This window comes from Monodelphis domestica, chromosome 4, assembly GCF_027887165.1.
Source record: "Monodelphis domestica isolate mMonDom1 chromosome 4, mMonDom1.pri, whole genome shotgun sequence".
NCBI lineage: Eukaryota > Metazoa > Chordata > Mammalia > Didelphimorphia > Didelphidae > Monodelphis > Monodelphis domestica.
In genome coordinates this window covers 431,970,811-431,976,931 of record NC_077230.1, presented here as the reverse complement: position 1 = coordinate 431,976,931, position 6,121 = coordinate 431,970,811, and the positions used below count along the sequence as shown (strand labels likewise).

At 48.8% G+C, this 6,121-nt stretch overlaps 1 protein-coding gene across 1 annotated transcript in view; it reads right to left on the bottom strand.

Annotated features, from left to right (window-relative positions):
- LOC103103694 (zinc finger protein 260-like) overlaps positions 1-6,121 on the bottom strand; it is a 197,825-nt gene that overhangs the window by 139,258 nt on the left and 52,446 nt on the right. The gene's annotated exons all lie outside the window — the stretch shown is intronic.

Here is a 6,121-nt window from a genome sequence, read left to right as displayed (position 1 = left end):
CTTCCTTGATCCCTGGGTTAAGCCTCCTGGTGGGGGAGGGGTTATACAGAAATGTTTCCCAGCCTGGGCGCCTGTAGCCTTCTCCCCTCCCCCCATGTCCCCTTCAGCCCTGCCCAGCTGCTTCTTTACACTGGAGGCTGCCTCAGGCAAGAGCATGGCACACAGCAGGGGCCTAATAAGTGCTGATTTATTGACTGATCATTGAATGGATCCATCCTCCACCAGGACCTGAGGAAGGGGTACTAGGATCCCCCTTCTGACAGAGAAGGAAACTGAGTCACAGGGCAGTCGCTGACCCTCCAGGGCCCAGGTCCAGGCCCCCTCCCACAGCTTCCCCTCCTCCAGGGATCTCTCTGAACATCCTGCTGCTCCTTCTGCTCTGGGGGGGAATCCTGGGGGTGACCCAAAGGAGGGGCCAACCCTCTCCCCAAGTGGAGTAAGCAGAGGACTCCGGGACTGCCCTCCTGGGCCTGGAATTCCCCAGATCTGGGCTCAAAGGTGGCCTCAGACACGGCCCTGCGGGGGGAGCCTGGCCAAGGCCCTTCCCAGCCTCTTTCTCAGTTTCCCCCATGGTGAGATCCAGACAATAAGGGCCTGAGCTGGGCCTGTGGGGAAGCTGGTCCGGAGAGGCTCTGGGGGGAAACAGCTGCTTCTGAAGAGCCAGCTCCCGAAACTACTTTCTCCCCTCCCTGTCCCCCTTGAAGTGGCGCATTTCACAAGTGAGTTCAAACACCCAGAATTTCAATTATTGGAGCCGCGATTTATTAATAAGAGAACAAATAAAAGAATCTACCAGCTGCGACAGCCTTCCCTAGTGGAAGGTGCATCAGACTGGCATTATAAGATAGCTTATAGATGTTACGAGATGCAAAGTTATTTCTTTTTACACATACGTTCTTTGTCAAGCAAACCTCATCACTGACCCAGGAATGTGGGGTCGAGATGAGGAGACAATCCTCAGATTTATGTGGGGGCTGTTATTTAGGAGCTGTTTATTTTAGTCACTTAGCCTTAGTCAGCCATCTGTTATCTTGCTTCCATCCTGACCTCTTGGATAGTCCTGAAATTCCTTTGTCTTCAGCTCCTTTCTAATTCACATCCCCCAAGCTGAATGGAGACTGGTCTGCTACCTGCATAAACAGCTCAACTTCCTGGGGGAGGGAAGCCAGGTCTGTTCCCTCAAAAATGCTGGCAGGGGTCTATCTGCTTTATCTACTTTTAATTTTTCCATCTTGCCCCTTTTTGGACTACTTCACCCTCACCCATAGACCTGTCACTCCCCCTCTTGACATATGCCAGGAAATGATAGCACCACAGCCCCAGGAGTTCCTGTCAAGTTCTTGTTCACTCCCCCCACCCCAGGAATTCCTGTGTACTCCCCCTACCACAAGAAGTTTCTGGTCACTCCAGTGTTTAAAAAACCTTCAAGCCTCGACTTTGGGGCTCGAGCCATTTTTTGAGTGCTGAGCCTAAACTGCAATTTGTTTAATAAACTCCCTCCTGTGTGTTACATTGTTGGTCATTGTTTCATCCTGGGATCGATTCACCGGACACTTCATATGGGGGCTCATCCCAGGATCCCATGAAAGAAACAGAGTCTAACTAACAGAGGGAGGGGACCCCTATCCCAGGGCAACTCGAGACAACAGGATCCAGAACACATCACATCTCGGTAGAGGATGGTGGGTTCTGGTAAGTAGCCTCTGGAGGTGTTGAATCAATGTGCAGAGTGTTGTGTGAGAGTGAGGGGGTAAGGTCTCCTAAGTCATGGACATACAGCTAAGTGGCTGACCACTGGTCACTGGCCCCGGGGGGTTGTATAGGGTGTGGAAAGGAAACTAAAACAAGTTCTGGACTTTCTGCCACTGTGTTGGAACAAGCAACAGTGGGAATATTAGAGAGAGAAGAAATTGACAAGACTGACAGTTGGTAGGGGAAGGGGAAACTGGGAGTGGCAGTGGGTCTTGTGACTAGCACTTCCTTCCTGGCATTGGAAGTGTGAGGAGTTGTTCTTCCCAGTCTGGATAGGAGTGCCTCGATTTCTTCAGCCTGAAGAGACAGGCCCAACCAGCTCTGAAAGTCAGAACTTTTCTTGTTGCTTGCTGTCTACTGCTAAGATTTTGAAATTAAGAAAACTAGCAGAGATATAGTGTAGACAGGAATAAGAGAAACCCTACACCAGCCTGTGAGGCCTGGCCTCAGCTCCAAAGCTAAGAGACGCAAACTTTATCTAGAGAAATCCCTCTTCTCTTTTCCCTGATACCTCTCCAATCTGAACTGGTTATTAAACTTTATCTTATTTGAATATTGCAGTTAGATAAGAGGACTATCATTTCAGGGGGCATAGAGGGAGCTGAACCTCGGGACAGTCATTCCAACTACAATTGGTCTTTATCAGACCCCTGCTGGGTGACCAAAGTCTGGGGAAAGGCTTGTTCCTCTGGAGGGTCCATGTTTCCCTTCTCTGGGGCATCTTCAGCAACAATCCATAGAAAAGACATCTCCACAGGCTATCTTAGGTGACTCATTTCTTGGACACCACATTTTGTTCAAAAATAGCCTCTCGGCAGGGGGCATCTCTCTCCTTTGCCTCACCAGAAGCCATATTCCCTCTCTCCCTTCAACACCTCCATTCCCTGCTACAAACCTTCTGTATCCTGTTCTTCATATCCACTTATCTTTCCCTATATATATTATAGGGGATAGCCTATTGCCAAGCTGGACTCATTCGGGAGAACCACCTACTTGTTTCTGAGTGTGGACCAGAAAAGTACGCAGTTCCTATTTCCCATGAGGGGATAGGTCAGAAATCCTGGGAAGCATATGGACAAAGACTGTGACACCCCTCTTGGCTATCTTCACCTAAGGATCCCTGATTCCCTCTCCATTTGATGGGCCATGGAAAGGATCCATCAGACTCAACTCCCTTAAGCAGAGTATTCTGGTCAGTTGATTTTAGTCAACTTTATTTGTGGGGTTAGAGTCCCCACTGCAGGGGTTAAAGGCCCTTGCCCAGGGTTCAAGTCCCTGGTTTGGGGTGGTTAGAGGCCCCCCAGTTGGAATTCAGGGTGGTTAGAGGCCCCGGGTTAGAAGTAAGAAACCCAGGGGAACATACTGGAGGAAGGGGGTGAGGCCCTGGGGGAGCCAGGCCACACCACTCTGTTTTGGGGACCACTCACCCATGGCCCTTTGGGGTGGGTAGAGGAGCACATCCAACCCAATGTTCATATCTGTTGTGTCTGTCTTGACTGTCCAGTCCGTCACATATTGTCTGCTTTCGTGTTCACCATCTTTGTGTACAGCCTCCTAATTCCTTTCATCCTACAGGACATTATGGGACAGGGAGAGCCCACCCCAGAGGTCCACTCCGCTCTCCCTATGACTACCCATTTCTCTGTCTTCAAGGTGAGGGCCCACAACCTCTCCAGGTCCTTCAAAAAGAGTAAACTTGTCACCTTCTGCTCTTCAGAGTGGCGCCATTTGGTCTGGGATGGCCCAAGGGGGGGGACCCTCAAGCTAGAAGTCATTTCCAAAGTCCAGGCCCATGTTTTAGATCCCAGCCCACAAAGACACCCCAATCCCTGGCAAGGCCTAGCCCTGGACCCCCGTCATGGCTCCAGTCCCTTCTTCCCTCAGCTTCCCATGCTCCCTCAAAGGGCCTTGACCCTCTCAGAGGATGTGAGGGGAAAGAGGTAAAGGCACACTGGGACATCTTCTGAGCCAGAGGCCTCAGGCCCTCCCGTATTACCAGAGTCGGCCCCCAAGCCTCCGGCCCTGCCACCCCCACCTTATGCCCCCTCATACCCTCCCTTAGGGGCCAAGAATGAGGCAGAAAGTGGGGGGCCAGCTCATGGCACTTGTAGCTAAGGCAGACAAGGCACCCCAGAGCTCAGGAACCTACCTCCATCACTGCTCCCTGTCAGGGTGGTTGGGCCCACAGTTCCAGGTGGGCCCCAATTATATCAATATTGGCCATTTTCTTCCAGTGACCTTTATAATTGGGAAAAATGGCTCTAAATAGCTTGGGGGGAAAAAACCAAACAACTAATTTCTTTTTGTAATATTGACAGATCATGTTATACCTTTGATAAGCAAGAGTTATGGCCTATCCATGGCACCCTAAAATTGTAATGCCATCCTCTACTTGGATAGTGGCTGTGCTGGACTTCTCCCTTTTCAGTCTGGGAAGCCTCAAGTGTGGAGTGGCTCTGAAGCCTGAGGTCTGAGCCAGATAGGGACTAACCAACCCAATTAAGACAAAGGGAAAGGCATCCTAACAGGCCCCTCCTGTTGGGAAGAGATCAAATCTAAGCAGCCAGAGTGAAAATTAAATTGGGTGTTTGTGTTTGTTTATTTGTTTTCTCTCATATTGCCTAGCTGAGCAACATCAAGAAAATATGAGGAAATTGGCTTTTTGATATCCTAAATTCTAACACCAGGTGGGAATTGGACATATTTTATGGACAGAAGCTCCTTACCTTTTAGTTTTATCCCCCACACTAGGCTCCCAGTTCTCCAAACTCTACTCTTTGCTTGGATTTTAAGGCAAGGGCTTCTGAGAAATCCAGGGAGAGATGATAAAAAAGGAAACTGGGAAGCTATCAGTTCACTGATCAGATCTGCCTTCCTCCTCAGCTGCAGGGAGGAAGAGGGTTGATTCTGAACAGAGAGACACCTGATGAGACACCCCTACTTTGGGGACTTTTCAAATGTCTGACACTTTTAAATCTTAGGGTTTTTTTTTCAACTTGTAGAACATCCTATTAATTATCTTCTGTTTTGAGGTAAACTGGGAGAGATAAGAAGTCCTGATAAATCTCCTTTCCCGGTCTGCTATCCAGAAGGAAGTAATGCTTAAATCTCTCTATTAGAGGTATTTATTGATATTTTATTTCAAAATCGTGATCATGTGTCTATGTGGGTTTAGAAAATAACATTCTAATTTTAATTTTCTCAGACAGTGAAATTTCAGTCTGTATAGAAGAGCCACAGATCAGTTTTGTAAAACAGATTTTTTTAGCAGAAGATGGCGTTCTGTCCTTATCTATCTTTCTATCATAAGAGGTTTAAGGAAAAAATAGGTTTGTGTTTAAACTTATCAAAAATGAGTTTTTCGTTAAAATTATCAAATGGTTTTACATCTCAATGGTTTTCATTCAGTGTATTAAAGTTGGACTAACTTTATTATTACATTTAACTTCTTGGTCTCAAAAACAGATAATCAGCCTGCTTGTCAAAAAGTTTGCTTTAGGAGTCAAGATGGCAGCCTAGAAGCAGCAAAAGTTCAGACCTCTGAAAACCCTTCCTTACCGATCACAAACTGAATGCTCCTAGGGGACTGAAATTCAAACTTAACAACAGGACAGAGGCGGGGAACCCTCCTTCTAGACTCAAATCAAAAGGTATGCCCCTCAAAAGCCGGAATCCAAGAACACTCGGGTCTAAGGGGAAGGCAGAAGGAAGGTCCCAGGACCCCAGCCCCCAACCCAGAGCGCTGAGCCCCCAACGGCAGCGGGAACCTCTAGGTGGACAAAGGTGCTGGTTTGGAGGGTCTACCTTGTGAGCAGCAGGGCACCAGGCTTGGAGCTTCCAGCACAGGCAGCGGGGAGGAAGCCAGGGAGACATCAGGCCCCAGTGGCTGGGTCATTCCATCTGGCTCCCATCTTACTGGAGGGTTTTGCCTCAGGGCACATCCAGACCAACCTAGTTGAACGTAATCCCATCAGGACTCCTCAGAGCCAAGGAAGTCAGGACCCCTCTCCCCCTAGAGTGCAGGGCCTGCCACAAGGACAGGAACCTCAGGGCGGGCAAAGGCACTAGGGAACCTTTCAGAGAGCGGAGAAGCAGCTGGAGAGAATTGGAGATAGTCTGGGTGGCACCAGCCTTCCAGGAGTCTTCCACCTCAGAGTACATGCAGCCCAACTGAGTTGAACTTAATCCGATAAAAAGCCTCCAGAAGACAGGGAAGCTAACATTCCTCCCCTAGAGACTGTACCAAGAGATCTGACAAAGCTCCAAGAGGGGAGACTGACAGCCCCAAAAGCAAAAAAGAAATGAGAGGAGCAACAGCACAGACAAATGCAGTGAGCAAAGAAGAGGTATACTCGAGCAAACAACAGAA